The sequence below is a fragment of the Ischnura elegans genome, chromosome X, assembly GCF_921293095.1.
Source record: "Ischnura elegans chromosome X, ioIscEleg1.1, whole genome shotgun sequence".
Lineage (NCBI taxonomy): Eukaryota > Metazoa > Arthropoda > Insecta > Odonata > Coenagrionidae > Ischnura > Ischnura elegans.
Window position 1 is genome coordinate 109,749,612 of NC_060259.1, and position 19,360 is coordinate 109,768,971.

Sequence of the window (19,360 nt, forward strand, 5' to 3'; positions counted from 1 at the left end):
TTGAGAAACACCCGTTTGAAATCACATTTCAGTATTACAAAGCACTACACAAGTAAGAGACGCTCTCAATACGAAGACAACTGTACAGAGTTGTATGCAGTGGCAGCGGGTAGTACCTAAGTGCTCGCCGGCTCAATGACCCTCCTAGGAAAGAACTGCTGCGTTCTTTTCCCGTGCGCTGACATCCCTCTCACAACTCACGTCTTTGAGAAAGCGATCGTGGCGCCCAAATATCGCCGTGCGACCCCGCTCGCAATTTCGCTGGCTAACCTCGCTTCACGGGGGAAGTGGCGAAGCTTTTGGTGGGCGAACCGGGGAAAGGGTGCTTTTGAACAAGTGCTGCAGCCGTGTTCGCTGTACCGTGATTCAGACAGAACCCGAAACCGCCCGACAACGTTCACGCGGAGGAAAGAAGATGGCGCATCACTCCCGCTCCACCCGTCTTTTTTCACCTCGAATCACTACTTTCGGCCAAGGACACCAACTTGAAATTTATGGAACACGTAGTTTAAACCTTAGAGTATATAGTTCAACTAAAGAGTAGTATAGAGGTCAGAGTATTATAGTGCTTTAATAACACTATGGTTTAAACCCTTGTCGACATTTCTTGTTGCTCAAATTTTAATATTTTTACCTCTGCCTTTGCCCGGAAGAAATATTTTCACATTGCAAATGCTGGCGAAGATCTTCTCCATTCACTGAAAATTTCTTGATGACAGAATGGCATTTAAACAAATTATTCAAAGCGAAAAACGAAAAATCCCAAACTTCGTGAGGGAGTTATGCATATGCATCCTCTTAAATAGCTCCGCAGTGTAAGGAACATTCGATATTTGTCTCTATCAGAATATTATTCCCGCATTATTTATTTGCGTAAAATAAAAAAAACAGTCAAACCTTTTCCATAGGATTTTTTAAAAAATGTTAAATAATGTAAAGAAATTAGATTAAAATAATTTTAGGGAAATTAGAAACAAAAGAAATAAATAGTTTTTGAAAATTATAAACCGATAGTTAACTTGGAACAAATTAAGGTGCGCTTAACGAGAAGTATGACAGTTGTTGACGAAGATGACTCATAAGTCCAACCTGAGCCATCCGTCAGGAATGCGCCTATTACGAAAACACACATTTAATGGAGTTATTTTATTTATGAGTCGCTAGTGATGCATGGGTCGATAACGGTCGCCATTTGACAGGGCCGGAATTCGAATCCGCATATCCTGATTGCCGCTCAGTTTTGCAACCTGTTACACTACTAAGTCATCACATCGCCTTTCGAGATGTTTGATTCTTAAGTCCACATTGTAGCGCAGGAGATTCGAGTGTAATTTATGTGCCAGTAGTGGATCATGGCGAGGAAGAAAACTCAGTCAGGATGTTGGAGAACGTCCAATTCTAACATAAAATGATGCTCATTTGTTGCCGAGTTCTAAAGTAGATTTCTCAATCAGGAAGAAATACGAAATTAATGAGAAGCAGGCCAAAGAATGCATCTGTATCGATTGGTAATGTAATGGAGTGAAAGTGAATCCGCGTTGCGGAGAGTAGTCTTCAGGGAAGTTTTACCGTGCAGATGTCGAGTAATCTACAGAAAAATCTGCGGAATATTTTTTCATTGTAGAATATTCTTCCATCCCTATTGAAACATTAGATTATGTTTCGCTAGCAGTGGCCCACGTCGCTCTAGTAGTGGCGTGGGGTTTCTTCCATCCTAAACCCTTCCGTCCCTATCCTTACCTTCCATTCCCCTATTCCCTCCTCTGTCCCCCACCCTTCTGACGTGACTGGGCGAGTAAATTTGGTGCCCTTGGTTCTCGGCCCTCGCGGTTGTAACTTCTAGGGGCGTACTTCTTATGTGTAGATGAGGTTCTACGGATAAATCTTACGATTATTCTTCTGCGGAGAATAATCTTTCATTGCTGAAGGAACGTGAATGGTTTCGCTGGTGTCAGCTCGCGTCGCCTTTGCGACATCGTCAAGATTCTCTCCTCCCACTTCCCCTTTCCATACCGCCGTGGCGCCCCTTTTTTCTTCCCCTCCACCTGAGGTGACTAGGCGTACAAGTCTTTAGAACTTCCCGTTCCTGTGGTAGTTTCCTCAACGGGCCCACCCTGGGCTCCCAACCGATGTGGATATGAGTTATGGTGTCTCTCTAAAATACATGTCTGCATTTTTATACGCGTAATTAATAGTAATTTTTCGTGAAAGTTTTCCCCCATCTCCCTGGGTGGGTTTTTGGTAAAATTTTTGCATAATCATGGAGAATTCTCCCATACCAAAAGTGGTCCCAATTCTATTAGTTTTGGTGTAAATGCGAGGTTATCTTTGGAGATGTAAAAAGCCATCTACCAATTCACGAACAAATCCACCCTGGAAACTTGCTTTACGATATTAACCAGCTTCGGAGGACCGACCGTAAAGCAAATTCAATCGGAATGTGCATCGCATTTATTTTTCGGACCGGGGGGTGTATGTTGCCTGACACCCATTGGTATAATCGCAAACGGTTGATTCCGATTGGTTGCTACGTGATCGGAATTTGTTTCGTTCGAAAATTTTCACGCCAGAAATTCTCTAATTGGGCTCATATCGGCTTCAGAGGGAAAATACTGATCGAATTCATTATCGATTGGAATTAACCGTTCTGAATCAACCGATCAGTTTCACGCACTCCCCAAGGAATCAGAATAAATAGCATCAGCGCATGTAATTGTTTCTATGTTAAAAAGGTGTTTAGTTTACAAATAATGCTTATAATTACATAAGTGAAAGCATATCATGCGAATAGAAATAAAATCTGGGAGATTTGGTCCTTGAAAAAGCGGGCGAAAAATCAGCCATGCAGCCGAAATCCACCGTGAAGCCACTGCCCTCAACCACCCTCTCCTGGGAAGATGAACGGCCCAAAGAACTTGGGACATCGATGAGAGCAAAGAGCGCGCTAGCTGCTCATTGGCGGGTTGCTTGTGTTACCAAAAACAAGTACACTGGAGTACGCCTTCGCCTTGCTTGTCTGGCCGCGGTGGGAAATCAATCGGCCATCGCCCGATTCGAACCTATCCTGACTGGAGTTGCATTATGTGGCCTCCATTGAAAGTTAGCCTGCGAGGATTGGTGTTTCTGGGTTCTTTGATAAATATTTTACTCAAAGCTATGTAGTGGATAAGACAAAGAATCTGTGCTTTATAAAGGAGAAAAAGAAAATAATATCCTTTTTTACTTGTAATTTTTTACTTTTAATATTTACTCTACTTTTTTCTATTTACGATTAAATATTCTAGTATTCTTAGTACATTTTTAATTTCTTGATATCGTGATGATATTTTCACGGCACGTGAAAGAAATTATGCGTTGTCCGCAGATCTTCATTTTTGATATAATTACCAAAACTAATTTTAACCAAATAGTATTATAGGAGAGCCTAAAAATGATTGCTGGTGTTGAGTAATGTATTTTTTTAAACAAACCCGAAATCGACCTCTTGTTAGAAATAGATGGAACCATTTCACATTGGACCACGTCATATACGAAGGCGGCTTCGATGTTGTTAGCAGAAACACTTAGCACCGTTCCAAGATGTTGCCACAAAATTTCTACGTGATGCAACCTGTCGAAGGACTTCTGCGAGGGTGCTGAACCTGGACAAAAGATTTTTAGTTTGAGTGAGATCACGTAACAGTGATCGCATATAATTGAATCATTAGTTCAAAACGCCATAGGAAAATGCCTTTACGATAAAGTCGTTGAATCAAGTGACGAATATGAAGCCAATTTTTCCCAGCCAAACGCTTCGTCACTATTCGTCGATGGTAAGGTATAAAAGGAAGATTTAGCTCTTTTCGTGGACTTAGCGGATAGAAATAATTTAGAAAAAGATCGTCGTCGAGAAAATTTTCAAAGGATTCTGGACGCGTGCGGAAATGTGTGCTGGCCACCACTTTTGCTTTGACCATTTCGAGTGGCATCAATTTTGGCTGCAAAAACTGTCCAAAGTATTTTTCCATCGATTTTAGCGAAAAGGAGAGGAGTTGAGGTAAAATTTTCGGGATTGAATGGAATTAAATTTTCATCGTTGTCATTAGTCAACGATCCTAACATTGGTTTGACGCAGCTCTCCATTCCTCTCTCTATCCGCTCGCCTATTCATAGCGTCGTATTTCTTCTCTTTTACATCCTTCATAATCTGTCTTATGTAACTCATTCGAGGCCGTCTCTTGCCCTCCTTCCGTTCCACCTGTCCTACGATTGTTTTCATTTAGCCATTATGTCTCATAATGTGGCCAATTAAGTAGTCGCGTCTTCTTCTTAAGGTTTTTAGAAGACTTCTCTTTTCTCCCACTCTTCTTACAATTAGTACTTCCTCATTACCGTGGAGGTCGATTCCTTTGATGGTACTTAAATAGGTCTTTGGTATTTTTATTCACAATTTGAAGTTTCGATACTGCGTCATCGAGAGAAATGAATTTCTATTCGGTCTTATTCTATAATCGACGCCTTTTATTTACACTTTGATAATTATAATTATGTCAATGGATTTCATATTATGTACTATCATGTTACTGGTACCGTTGGTATAAAACGCGCAAGCATAGGCCAGTGGAAAATTTCAAATATCAAGAGGAAATATCAGATCTCAGGTAGAGAAATAGGTTGAAGGCTTTACGTTAGAACTCGATCGAGTGTGGTGTTTCTCTCTGACCTGATGTCACAATTCAGTGAAGTAAGTCGGCAAATCGAGGGGAAAGATAAGTCATGACCGAAAAAAAATTATTCAGCCATTCTTTTGTAAGTTTAAAGTAAAAAACGCGAAAGTTTCCGCCCTCTTTTGCTGAGTGGGTGATATAATTATTTTCGGCTCATTTACTCGTTCACAGAGAACCGCTTATTGAAGGAAGGAAACCCTCACGAGTGTGTCAACAACAACGAAACCTTTCGCAAGGTCAATGGGCTATGCCCGCGAGTAGCTGAGACTCCGTGATGTAGGAATAGGTGACGTCATCAACTCACTTGCAGAAGGACGCCGATTTTTCGTCGTTCGAATAGCTCGAGAAGTAGGCGACGAATCGTAAAACTGAGAAATACACCCGTCTCTTTTTTTCTTCAAACTCTTTATCACAATGGAAAGCTCACGCAAATTGGTGAACCAGCTCATTGAGTGCCGAATGATCGCTACAGTACTGTAGTTAATCATTAGTACACGTAATCTGATCTAGCTCTTAGTGCTTGGCGATTCGTTTTCTTTCTTCCAATACTCGTGATTTGTTCGTCGTCCTCGCGATGGGTTTGGGTGAATGGTAGGGGAGAGGCTTCTGCCCGTGCGACCAACATTTCCCTCAAAATCTATCTCTCTCTAATCCACATCTACATACTACCGCACCAACCGCCTCTTTTAGGGCGTGCGGTGGGAAGTATTGCAGGGCAGCAGCCGCCACTTTCGCGAGGATGCTAAAAAAAACTTCGGTGCTCGTGGTGAGAGATTTGGCTGCCTGAGGTCCGCCGAGCCTAGAGTTTCAGTCTTGTATCGAGAACGAATTGCAGGACCGATCGGGTTCTTGGGAGTTTCCCTTTTCTGTCGGAACAGAGCGGTCCTATGTTGATGTTTTCCGTGTCGCTCTGAAAATTTAAATCTCCGTAATGTATGCATTAATTATCGTGGTTTCGTTTGTAGGGATATCGAGAATAGAGAATTACTTCCGAATTACGTTCCTTTTTTCCGAGGTAGAAAACCTTAGTGAGGGTTTAAAAAAAGATGTGCATCATGCCATTGAGGCTATACGCTCATTTAAAATGGGTTTGAACGTTTTTTACTAGCTTTTTTTCTTGTCGTACGGCTTGCAATGTCATTGTCAATTCTCAATCAAATATCTTTTGTACTTGATTGCAAAAATTAATTGTAGTTGTAGGACAGCTGTATTTACGTTTGCAGCAATATAAATAAAATTTCCTCGACTAGAGCGGATTTTCCGAGATCTCCACGTACGTCTTATCAGCTTAATTTATTTTTCCCACAGTTCTATTTGCCTTTGCTATTCCACAGAGATTATGTCCCATATGTCTAACGTCAGTACCCAGCTTTATTTCACTGGAAAATCAAAGCCCTTTGTTCTCCATGTGCCTCAATTTTCACCAATAAGATTTGCTATCCAAAAAACCTCAAGAGTTCCTTATTCTTCGATCTGTAGGCTGTCAATGGTGAAAAGTTTTCAACCAGAACGCTTTTCTTTGGAGACCCGGAAAATTTGGCTTTAGCAACTAAGACCTTCGTATTTCTGATACTCCATGGTGTAATTTTGATGCTCTTTAGTCACCAGAAACAAAGTACTCGTGTTTAATCTCAGCTGACCGGTGAGTGTGGAGAGTTTATTGTCTTTTGTATGATTTTAGTGACTTGGGAATCTCGGCAGTCTACCTAGAGAACGCAATAACGTATCGTGTGATTTCAGTGACTTATATGTTTATGGAATTGGTATCATAATGGCATGCTTTTGAAAATAAATAAAAAATATCGCTGGCATTTTCAAAAATCGTGCACTAAAAAAAACGCCTAACGCTGCTTTCTTTTTTTAAACTTAATTTTTTTTTACACGCGCGTTTGTTCACCATTTCGATTTCTCACATTTCGAACAGTGACTAATGCATATCCCCCTCCCCGTGTGTGGCCACTGCTATTGCCAAAAATCGCAGAACCGCTATTGTAACTTTTTTATATCGTAATATGGCATTGTCTTGTACATGTGTATCATCAGTTGAAATAAAACTTTCGTGAACTTTGCATGTGACTTGGTTATTTTTTATTTAGATAAAAGTAAATATAAAGTAGCTCAAGATATCCTTTGCGACCCCCCTGCAGTTTTTTTTCTGTATCCGCTACTGATTTCTAATTTTCCTTACTACCCGTCTAAATTACGGTTCATACGCGTTAGTTTTAGCAGCCGATAATTCTCAGCATCCGTAAATGAAAACAAATATTTGGCGGAGGCAGGCTGTTTCTTCTCCACGGCTGGTATTCCTAATCATTTTTTTTCGTGGCGTGCGGGGGGTGGCAGCTGCAGTCCCCCTTGGTGTGTACCCCCTTGGTGAGTGGCCCGAGGCGATAATTTTTTTATCGAAATCCTCTCGCCTGCAGTTTGCGCTTCACGTTCTGCTGCCTCACGCGAAGATTCTCGCCGATCACGGCTGGCCAAACGGAGTGTGATTTCCATTCGCTGCAATCTCGTGACCTTATCAGTCTGTTCACCGCGTTTCTTCCAGATTACCTATCGTACGGGAATATTTTCGTTGGTTGATAACAAGCTGTTTGGATGGCACTTTATTTGACGAGACAGGCCCAAGGCGAAAGCCCTCTCATCTGATACGCCCAAAGATTTTCCCGCCTCCCGATAGATGGAGCCTTCGTTGCTGTGGAGACAAGGGCGTACCCAGGATCATAACTGGGGGGGAGGCAAGCCATGGTCTAAGGGGGGCAAGCCATGGTCTAGGGGGGGTCATGGTAGTAGTAGTGTTTGGATTTAGGGTGCGTCGACGGCTAGGTCATTTTGCACCACTACCGTGTGATTTGATTACAAAACTTATGTAGAAAGTGATCCACTGCATATGATGTCTTCGTACAAAGAGTGTGCACAATTAGACTATATTAAAAATGTTTATTTCTCTGAGGAACCGAAATGTTGGTAGGGTGGTCTCCTAAAAGGGCTTCTAGGTCTCCCCCTAGATTATTCCGTCTCCGTGCTTCGCGGTACTTAACACAATCTAACATGATGTGTCTAATACTTAACGGGCACCTACAATCATCACATTGGGGAGGTTCCTTCTCTTCAGTAAAGAGATACGCATGGGTAAGGGGGCTTTGACCTATCCTCAATCGTGTGAGTACTACCTCCTCTCTCCGATTACTACGAGCTGAGGAGGGCCACGCTGCTACTATGTCCTTGATGCCACGGAGCTTGTTATTATTAAGAATCCTCCACGACTCCCTCCATTGTTCCAAAACAGCATTTCTTAAAGATGCTCTTAAGTCCTCGTAGGGAACCAGCGTTAAGGCAAACTCTTCGTCACTCAGAGCTTCCTTGGCCATAGCGTCTGCTATCTCATTCCCAGCTATCCCCTCATGTCCCAGTACCCACAGAAAACGGATATTAAAACCCTTTCTCGTAAGGGTCAGCAGCAGGGAGTGTATTTCTTGCACGATCGGGTGCACGGGTGAGAAGCCAGAGATGGCTTGTAGCGAGCTCAGGGAGTCAGTCCATATGACAAACGAGCCGCCGTAGTCACCTAGGGCTTCAAGAGCTGTCCTTATAGCGTAAAGCTCCGCCGTGTAAACACTGCACATCGGGTGTAGCTTCGCTTTGATGTTCCCGTGGATAGGGAAGAACACAGCACATGCACAAGCAGAGTTATCTTTCATGGGGTCATGGTCTTTGTGGGAGGGGGCAAACCAAGTGGTGACATTAGTTTATGAGATTATTTCCTTGAAAAAATAGTTTTATTTTAGTTACTTATCTTATACTAATACATATCTTTTATCGTGGGCTTAAAGAAAATTTGTTAAATGCTTTCTTTTCAATTCAGTACTGATTTTACTTAAAGACTTATGCGATTTTTGCCTCTAGGGGGAGGGGGGGCAGCTGCCCCCCACCTGCCCCATAGATCTTTCATATATCTGTATAAAAGATCTATGACCTGCCCCTGGGTACGCCCATGTGTGGAGAGGAGGCAGTTGTTCCCCAAGCCGCTTACGATTAGCGATGGAACAAGGTTTTGGCCACCCGCACTCGCCCCCTTTCATTCCTAGAAATATGAACAAAAGATGACAACCATTTCGGTGGCTCTCCATTGCAAGTTTTTATTTCGCCAGTGCAATAAACAATGTTTAAATGTGATGGGTCATTTCATTCTGACCCGAATTCACGAATCATTAAAGTAATTCGGCTATTGGAAGGTATGGATAAGTTACAGCGAAAAAAAGCTTTCTCCATTCCGCCATTCTCTCGAAAATAAAAATTAGAGGAACGCATTCAGTTGCTGCCCGCTTACATGAGTTGATGTTGACATTTGAGTTCTGATTCATTAACTCGTTCTCGGCGAACATTTCACTGAGGAAAGGGATCGGTAGAAATAGTGTAAACAAGCAGGAACCATGCGAGTACCATGCACAAGGACGAGGAGTATCTGAGAAGCGGTGATGCATTCGACATGAGCTCGTGACGTCATAAATTTATCTTCGAAAGGCCTTCGATTATTCGCCGCAAATAGCGCGAATAGTTGGTGACAAATCTGAAAATGGAAAAAATATGAGTATTTTTAGTTTTCAATCCCTATCAAAATATATAATTATAAAATTTGTTGAACTAGGTTATTACAGAATATCTCATCATGCTTAGCAGACGCAATACTACTGAGAGGTATTGCATATCATCAAGGCGTCGCAAAAATTGGCGAAACCCCCCAAACCGTAATTCGCGTCTTGAAAGGCGAGTGCTTCAAACACCACCAAATTTTTTCGAAAATACAGTTCAAAGTATCTCCTCAAAACTGGAGTTACTCGTTTGGTCCCGGGGTCGAATTGGTATGGCTTCCCAGGCCGTGGGCTCTGGTTCGAATCCCGGCGGTGGCAGAGAATTTTTAGAGACTGCCCGATCCCTGCTTGAGTGTTGTGTGGAGGACATTTCAAGCGCAACACTCCGTCCGTCGGATGGGACGTTAAGCCGTGGTCCCCTTGGCTCCATTCGTTAAGAGCAGGCTAATGCCGACGCCGGGTTTCTCTCCACCCTTCCTTCCATACCCTTCCCTCATGGCGCAAATGACCTCAGCTGTCGGTCGCCTCCAAATACCATACCATTCCGTTTGGTCTCACTTATGTGGGGAAAACTTTTTCATGAAATGTAATTATTAAGTGCTTACAGTTTAAGGCATTTTAGGCAAGACACTGCGAAATTTGTTTATCAAATTGTATTTATTAAGATAAATCTGAGGTTTAATCCAGAGCTGACACTCTTTCACCTTCATTTATTTATTCTTATTTACCCGAGCATTTGAACATTTTCGCGGATTTAATTTTTCAAACATTTCTTAGATGGAATATGCAGAAATTTCACTCTGCCGCAGTTTTGAAAAAAGTTTAAAATGCACGCAAATTATTACTAAATGAAGAAAAACATTTCTAGAATTTCTTCCGTACAAATTTCTTTAATAGCTCTGGTTTAATCGATGACATGATTAACAACTAGGAATAGGAAGTAAAAATAGGGAATAAATATGAAATAAAAAAGATTAAAATAACAATTTAAAAAAAGTGTAAAATGCTCTAAAAAGTAAATAATAAGCTCATCATCACTGGGGGCGTGGGTGCTGATTAGTTTTTGATACTAATATTGTGCACTCATCCTTACCTATCTTATGCTGATATGCGCTCATTACTGATCAGCACCAACGCTTTATTCTCCGTGTGATGAAAATCTTATTTTTTAATCTTACTTTAACCTGTTTCTAAAATTTGTTTTTCTTTTTTTTCTTCAGACGAAAATTCCCTTTTATTTTATTTTTATTTTGTACTGAAATACACCACATTGAAACTAAAAACTAATTTTTCAGCTAATGCAATGATGTGAGCCAGAGGCATAGCCAGGAATTTCGTTTGGGGGAAGGGGGGTCCAAAACTAGGGGTAGAATTTTTTTAAAAACAGGGTATGTATTAAGTAGAGGGTTTTAAACTAATTTTATCACTTTTCACAATCGAAAAAACTTCATTGTACAAAGAAATCTTTTTATTCGTGATATTTCAATATTTTGTTTTATTCTATGAAGCAAAGTAATTGTGTTCAAATATTTTGTGGGGGGGGGGTCCAATCCCCCGGACCTCTAACCCTCGCTACACCAGTGATGCGAGCTGAATTAATGAATTACAGAGATGAAAGGTAATTTAATGAAATTGATGTTTTCATAGTCAAGATTGGCAAAAATGAAAACAAATTGTCTTAGTCATTAGTTAATTTCCCATTTTAATTCACTAAAAAAGTAACAAGATCCAAGAACTGGTGTCTTTGGGATAATTGTTTTGCTAATTATATGATAATTTGAATGAAATAAAAACTATGGCAGGCAAATGAGCATTCAGGCCAGCAAATCACGTTAATACATTGGCCATTGCTATTTAAGTGTATTTTTTTAGTATCATTCTAATATAGTGTATTTTCTTGCCGGGCTGAGAAAGGGAGAGGGGAGCATTCGGGCAAAACAACCATCTTAAGCAATTTTTAATTTAGCGTGTTCAAGTAACCATTTTGCCTTATATGTTGAAATGTGAATGTGCTGGCAATGGACTGCTGCTGTCTTCTCTTTACGCCATCTGCAGTGGAGTGGTGAGCGAAGGCGAGGGGGGGAAAGGAGATAAAATGATTCCATTAGACTGAATGGTGAAAGGATGATTACAGCAGATTAAGTGGGGTCTGCCATAAAATAGCTTCCTCTAACAATAAGAGTGGTAAATGTAAAATGAGTTTCTCCAAAAGCGGTAACGAGTTACATTTGTCCGTTTTACACCGACCTGGGTTTGCTGCTCTGGCTGCGAAAATGGAAAAGGACTGCAGGGTCCAAACACAGCCTCTCAACCGGCAACTTGGCACTCACTCATACACCAAGACACAGGTTAAAACTGCTGGGAGAATAAGCTGAAGAAGAGCGGGTCAAGATGTAGAATGGGAAAGTGAGAAGGACAGAGCTCTATTTCGGCCTCTAAGAGGCCCTTATCAACGCGGAAAAGATATCATCTCAACAACACAAGGCTGAAGTGAGAGTTGGGTGGGGACATCTCCAGAATAAATAGTTGAGAAGAATGTGGGGGAGGGAGGGGGGGAACGGATTGCTGAATAGGTAGAGCAAAAACTTAAAAAATGCAGACCTAATTCCCTCATATTCAATAAGAGTGGCCCCAGTTTTGTAGAGGTGTTAACGAATAAGTCCTAGGGGAAGGATTTGTGCCTCTTGAAGGCGACGGAGGCCGCCCTCTTTGATGCTTAGTTGGGAAATGGAATAAGCACCCTTATTGTTAGAAGAAAAAACTGACCATGGGATTCAGGGTTGGTTACGGGAAATGCAGAATGGAGGCAAATTTTGGATGGACTTGGTGCATCTCTAAATTTTCTGCTTGACTTGGCTACTTATTTCTTCTCCTTTGTGACTCTGAAGTAGCACCTTAACCCCGAGGAAAAATCCTTTGACTGTCAAATTCATTCATTCATTCACTCATAAAGTAATCTCTGAAGCAAAATGTTACAGAGGTGTTATCAGAGCTACTTCAAAAGTATTTTACGTATTAATTTTAAATTTTAGAATGGTAATATACCAAAAATCTATTTTGGAAATAGAAAATACATGATGCAATCAGGTTGTGTATTCGAAATACCAAGTAAAAGTTACTAATATATTTAAAATACTAGTATTTAAAATACTGCCCAGCCCTACCTATTCATATATATTGATTCCTAAATGCTGCTGGGATTCTGTCAGTTTTTCATGTTTACAGTGGACGTAGGTGAACTTATTGAGGACGGAAATCATTTTTATTTCAAATTTTACTCAAGGCGGATAAATAAACTGCTTATTGTAAAAGGATTTTATATGTTTACTGTTGAAAAATGTTAGTTTGAGAATTCTAAGAAAGGGTAGAAGAAGTGTTAACATGAGAATGTAGAGGGTCACCTGCAACAATGACGTCGAGTGAAAATTAGAGACATTTTGTTAATATTATTTATCTAAATTTCATTAACATCATTAATTTCCATTGCATTAATAAGAAGATTGTTACGTTAATGCTAACGGTTCTGATATGTTGGTAAAACTGGTGCCGAAACCTCTTCCCCTGCTTAGTCGGTAGGATTAGTTTTTTTTTCAAGAAACGATTTTGTGCCCATAGTCTATTGCATACATTTTCCATTTCGTACTTTGTATTTCCATTGCTAATGTATCTCTCCATATTCATCAGTTAAATCGATGGTATAATTATCAGGCTAACCTATGCTGTTTCCCAGGCAAGTGAAAATAAAAATCAAAGACCAATTAAAATGATTTCCCATGCTTACCATGATTTAGATTTTACTAAGGCTCACGATCAAAATGAAATTTAATGCATATATTTCAGTAGATTGAAATGAATATGATTATGAAAGTTTATTCTTTCTTTTTTTAAAGTATACCGGGGCTAGCCGCGGTGATAACTTATGTATAACCTATGTATTGCAGCTGTTCATTTTTTGTTGTTTTGCACCATTGATGTCCCGCCAACTGACATTTTGGCAGGATTAGTTGAACTCCTGTTAAACTTGACCTCCAGGGATTGTAAGTAAGTCACTAAGGTATGCATCCGACTATTTAGGCAACCAAATATGGTCAACCACTGGTTTTTCCTTGTACCGAAGACAGTGTATTGGCACATAGCTTCAAAATGCCGTCAATGGTAATGATGAGGTCGAAGATCACTTAAGTTTGAGCCAGGCAATCGAGACAACCAACGCTTTGCACCATAGGTTTCGTAAGGTGCTCAATTCATAGGTAAGGTCTGTCATTCGGTAACCTTATTTTGGTGACCTCGTCGAGTTTTACAGGCGAAAGGTCATTGAGGTATGTGCTTAGACATTGGGGGTCTCAATGATCCATGATGTTAGTATCATTTATTTTTATTATTATTCATTTATTTCCATGCCACCAAAAAACTTCTATACGTCCTTTTACACCAGGGTTATTTATATGCAACAATTTAACGTACACAAACAACCATGCCCTGGATAGGGGTAACTTACCCAGGCGGGACTCGAACTTGCGACCTCCTGTTTGGCAGGCAAGGACTTCACCCTGCCACCACCGAGGCCGGCAAAGCCTGCCTGCCTGGATCTCTCTGGGTTATCACACTGACATTCACTGGTTACTCTCTAGTCAGAAGTCACAGGCCAGTTTGCCATTTTCTTTTCTATGGATGAGGGCATCAAGAAAGGCAATTCTGTTATTCTTCTCTTCCTCTTAAAATTCTGTGAATTTCCATTGTGATGCTCAGGTGTTGGTTGTTTTTATGGTCCAGAAAAGTATGAGGAGTGTCCAATCCATGAAGCCATATAATAAAGGTGTCATCAACATATCTGGGGAAACACTTAGGTTTTAATGTAGCAGATGAAAGGGCTCTTTCCTCGAAGTCTGGCTTATGAAAGTTGGTAATGACTGGTGATCAAGGAGATCCCATTGCAACTCCATCTGCCATTTCGTAGAAGCTACTGTTATACTTCAAAAAGGTGGATTTAAGTGTATGATGGAAAACCTTTACTGTCCCGCTGTCGAATTTTTCCTCAAAAAGTTTAAATGCATGAGTGAGTAGAACTTGTGTGAACAGGGAAACAACATCAAAGCTAACCATAATATCCATCTTCTCCAATGTTAGTAATTCCGCAATACCCACAAAATCCGATGAATTTTTAATGTGATGTTCAAGGATGCCTACAAATGGAGGCAATATTGCAGTAAGGTATTTGCCCAAGTTATACTTGGGAGATTTAATGGCACTCACAATTGGTCGTAGAGGAACACCTTCCTTGTGCATTTTAGGTAGTCCATACTGTCTGGGAGCTGCCAGAGCATGAGGATCGATAATTTTGGCCACTTCTTCCAAAACACCTGACTTTTTAATTAATCTCCTCGTTATTGCATCTGTAGGATCGCCATTTTAATTTCGGTACAATTGATCAGTAAGGATTTCTCCTATTGTAACTAGTATTCTGTAGTATTCATCAAAACAGGGGCATTTCTCTAATATGCAGGTAAAATTGTAGCCAACTTATTTTCTCGAAAGGTTTGAAGCATGGATAGCTCTTCTCTTGAGATATTTGATTTAGGAATGACAGCCTTCTTCAAAATAATAGACACTTCGTCCCTTGCCTCTTCTGTTAAATCTCTGGGAAGTTTCTGAACAGGCTGTTCCCCTCCACCAATAAATTCTGCAAACAGAATGGATGTAGGTGTTGGTGTATAATTAAGACCTTTGTACAGGTTATAAATTATAGCTATGTATTAGGTTATTAAGGAAAGGTTACCAAATGGCAGATCATACCTATCAATTGCGCACCCTATGAAACCCATTGCGCTAAGCGTTGTCCAACTCCATTGTCTGGCTCAAATTTCAGTGATCTTTGATCTCCTTATAACCATTGATGATCAAATTGTCGGCATTTTGAAGCCAAGTATGTATGTACTTATACACTGAAAAACCAGCAGTTGACCATATTTGGATGCCTAAATAGCCGGATGCATACCTTAGTGACCTACATACAACCCCTGGTGGTCAAGTAGTTGCTGATGCTGGTCGAAGGACATTGTTATTGACTTTTTCATCCTTCTGAAATGGAAGGGGTCAAGTTATGGACAAGAGAGAATTTGGACCTTGTCACCGGCTTTGTAAGCCCTTAATTTACTATAGTTTGGCATGCTGGTTGTCCTGGTTGTGCGGAAGGAAACACATTGACATTTTTCCCATGCATTGCCCCGGAGAGAGAACAAGTTGGCAATGAGGATGTAAGAAATGTACCCTTAACTTGGACAAAGGGTGGTGCAGCAATATGAGGGTCGAGTGTGTAATGGTGTGGGAGCAGGATTGCAATGTTAGGGTTGGGTGTGTAAGGGTAGTAAAGGTGTGGGAATGCAGAGTTCTATTGTGGACGCACTATAATAATCAGAGAAGGTGGAAGAGTACCTACATATATGCTGAAGGATATGTGCAGTTGACATAGTGCTGCATTGTTGCTGTGTGTGGTGTTTAATGTATCGAAATTGTGTGCTACGTACAATGTTGATGTAGAATGTAAATGTGAATTTGTTAGTCATCTATGTTTGAATAATTGCTTTTGGGGAATATGCCACTCCAAACGATTAATGGGAACTTATTGACTGGTCTAGGTCCAAAACGGCTGGTACTAGAATTACTTTGTGAATAGTAATGGCGGTACTTACTCTATTTAGAGCTTTAACCAAGGGTGCTTATGAGCCCCTCTATACAGTGGAACCTCGTTAAATCGAGTACGGGCTATAGTGACACACCCGATATAACGAGAGATAGCCGATGCACCGCCAATTGACCCTATAAAAAGCGTGTTGAAAATTTCGTTTTTACGAGACCCTTTTGGTGTTGGCTCTCGCCATAGCGAGGGTTTCACCGCCGGAAGACTTTCATCATGACTCCTTAACCTCTGCAATTGCTAGCGATCTGTTAGAAATGAAGTTAATGGAGTGCTTAGTCTCAAATTTATGTGGTAAACTGTCGTTCGATAAATAAGTAGTTAATTTTGGTGAAAATTGGCATTAGCATTGGCGAATGCTTCATCTTCTTTTGTTCCTCGGGCGGCAGAAAGCAGTCGGCAGCATACCCGCACGTCCGTGAGTTGCGTGAATAGAAAGCATTTGATGGCAGCCACCATGGCCAAAAAAACACCAAACACGTCTAAGCGAGAAAATAAAAATAAAGGAGTAATATGAGAGTGTCGAAATTAATTTATCCTCCTATTCGCTCTGCAAAATTAAAAAAACAAAAGCGCCCAAGGAATGCAGACGATGAAGAGTTATAAGGAGCTTTGTTCGGGTGGTTTTGCCCACTCAAATCTGCGGTAACTTCTGAGAAAGGGGCTAAGGAACTTTTTTACATACAGCTCCCCGACAAAACCCTTGCAGTATGAGGTATTTCTTGCAATGATGCCTCTAAAGGTAGGTAGTGTGCCTTAGCGATAAAGTAGGATGTACGAAGCAATGATACTCAGCGTGAATTGTCCGGATGGACGTATTTATCTCCGTTGCGAATTTACAAGGGTAAACTATTCGCGTCAGTGGTCGGAGTCGTACTGGCGCTCTCTTTTGTCACGTGGGTAGCCGAGCATCCCCTGGTGGCCGCTGGAAGAACTCACAGAACAACTAACTCTCGTTTGCAATGCCGCGGTAAACTCGGGTGTATTATTTCAAATACATCGCGAGCGTAACACTCAAAAAGAAACTTTTTTTCAACAACGGCAATTGTAATCACATCATTTTCAAGCTTAGCAAACTTTTTACCATAGATGATGAAGATATTACATTATCTGATAGAAAAAGTCTTCTAAGGCGGGAACGTTATACAACCTTCCACCGTATTCGCCAGTAGAAACAAATGTAATGCGTTATTTCACTTCACTGCCGCTTAACGTACAGAAACAATAAACATACATCAATGGAAACATTTGAGGCAATTAATAACCGCGATACTGTTTTATCAGTTAATTTTTGAATTTTCAGTGGAAAATACCAAAATAATAGAATGATCACGTAAATGAACTAATTAAGTGCGTAGAAAAATGGCTTCGTCGGTTGTGCATTGGCATAATGATTGACGAAAATATGCTTTGCATGATTTTTATTCAGTGCGGCGCTTATAAATTGTTTGAATAGTTAGTCGTTGTTTGAGTAAGGAAATTTAGTGATGTAGAAAACATCGTCTTTCGTCTGGATTTATGCTTACGTTTATAGGATAGATGTTTATCTTTCGCCGCACCACTCCTGTCCCTGTATATCTGTTCGCAACAGGTATATTGGCTATTATTTGCTCCACCTCCGGTAAAGCGACAATTCGCTATACCGAGTCTTTATTAGTGCACCGTGGTGTGTCGTTATATCGAGGTTGCACTGTAATTAACTCTCTTACCTGAAAACTTATCAAGCAACTGCCCTTATGAATGTAGAATAAAAATTTATTGCCTATCATTTAGAAGTTATAGCTTTCCTAATTTATTATCCTGGGCTTTAAGGGTGTTCTTTACCTCCGCGAAAAACGGCTCTGCAGACTTCAGGTTGCTCGCCATTTGCTCGCTTATTATACACTCTGGAGAGAACTTGTTTTGGATATGGTTTGAGCTAAGATTATTGTTCTCGGCAAGCGAAAAAAAAATATTTGAAAAGCATTTGTTAATTAGTTATTGGCGCTGGAAAACACAATAAAACGCCTGTTTTCTCGATGTAATTCTACCACGTAGAAAGCGCGATTTGAATTTTTTTTTTGGGAAATGAGAACATTCTTCCTTCTTCTTGGAAATAAGATACGTTTCATCAATGTGATCTTTGTAATAACCACGCTATAGCTCAATTTCCCGAGCGTGTTTTCTCAACGTCAAGCGCTTACGATCTTTTCTTCCATGGCGCTGCTGTATGATCCCCCACTCTCGGTGAAAGAGCTTCTCACCCCACAGCAGTCTCTCTCACTACCTCCCCTCCATCGTCTCTTGTGTCCCCTACATCTGTTTTTTTTCCTCTATGCTTTCCTCGACCTAAGCTTGCCCGTCTGACCCGTGGTCGGGCCCCAGCAGGCCAACAGTTTTTTTCGTTATTATCCGAAGCCCTGTGTTCTTGTGTTGCGAGCGGCATGTTTGAAACGGGGCTAGCGCGAGTTTTCAAGTTTTCTGTTCTTATGCATGGAAAGTGAAAGGAAATCAAAGAGGAAGCATATCTTTTGTGGGAAGGTGGAAAAGAAGTACTAGGAATAATGGTGAATGTATAAATCCTTTTTAAGTGTGCTACATTATTAACAGTTAGTATATCTTTAGACACGTATTTTCATCCACGTAAAATCTGTAAAAACGTGATGCAGCTAAGAAATAGACTATAAAATTATTTTAACCATTTTAGTCATTACAAACCTGCAATAATAGATGTTATTTACACTACAGAAGGAGAAACTGCTTTAAAGTAAGTACCTACCTCTCGATAATTTATTGGCTGTGACTATAATATATTAATTTTTTGTAACCAAGCATTGAAAATAAGATGAATACAGAGAATATACTGCACATTATCAATTAGATTCTAGTTTGCACCATTGCCTTTTAAGTTCTTGCTGACGCTAACCAAGAATAAATATTTCACCGAGTAGGTAATATAACGTGCATATCTTCATTTCGTGTCTAAATATTTTCAAAAGTAACCGTTATGTCATCAAAACACGATATGAAAAGTATCACGTTGGTTTATTTGTCTCGTATTTCCGACATATATGTTTCTCGATAACTTGCAACCGAGGGAGAAAACTTCGAAAAGTTATTTTATTATAAAAATATTCTTATTTATTAAAATTACTATTATTAATCATTGCATGAGTCACCCAAAAGAAAGAATTTGAACTTGAACCACCGTATCACTAATTGTAAGCAGGGGTTGATGTTTGGTCGATGTAATACAGCGACGACATCTAGATGACCGAATTTAATCTTTAACTATCTATCTAACTATTTGCGTAAATATGCTTGTTGTATGCAAAAATTAGATACACGAGATCCAATGAACCTGCAAACCAGTTTTACAAGTATAAGAC

General features: G+C 40.3%; 1 protein-coding gene across 3 annotated transcripts in view; it reads left to right on the forward strand.

Annotated features, from left to right (window-relative positions):
• LOC124171907 (NADP-dependent malic enzyme-like) overlaps nt 1–19,360 on the forward strand; it is a 195,425-nt gene that overhangs the window by 3,237 nt on the left and 172,828 nt on the right. The window lies entirely within an intron of this gene.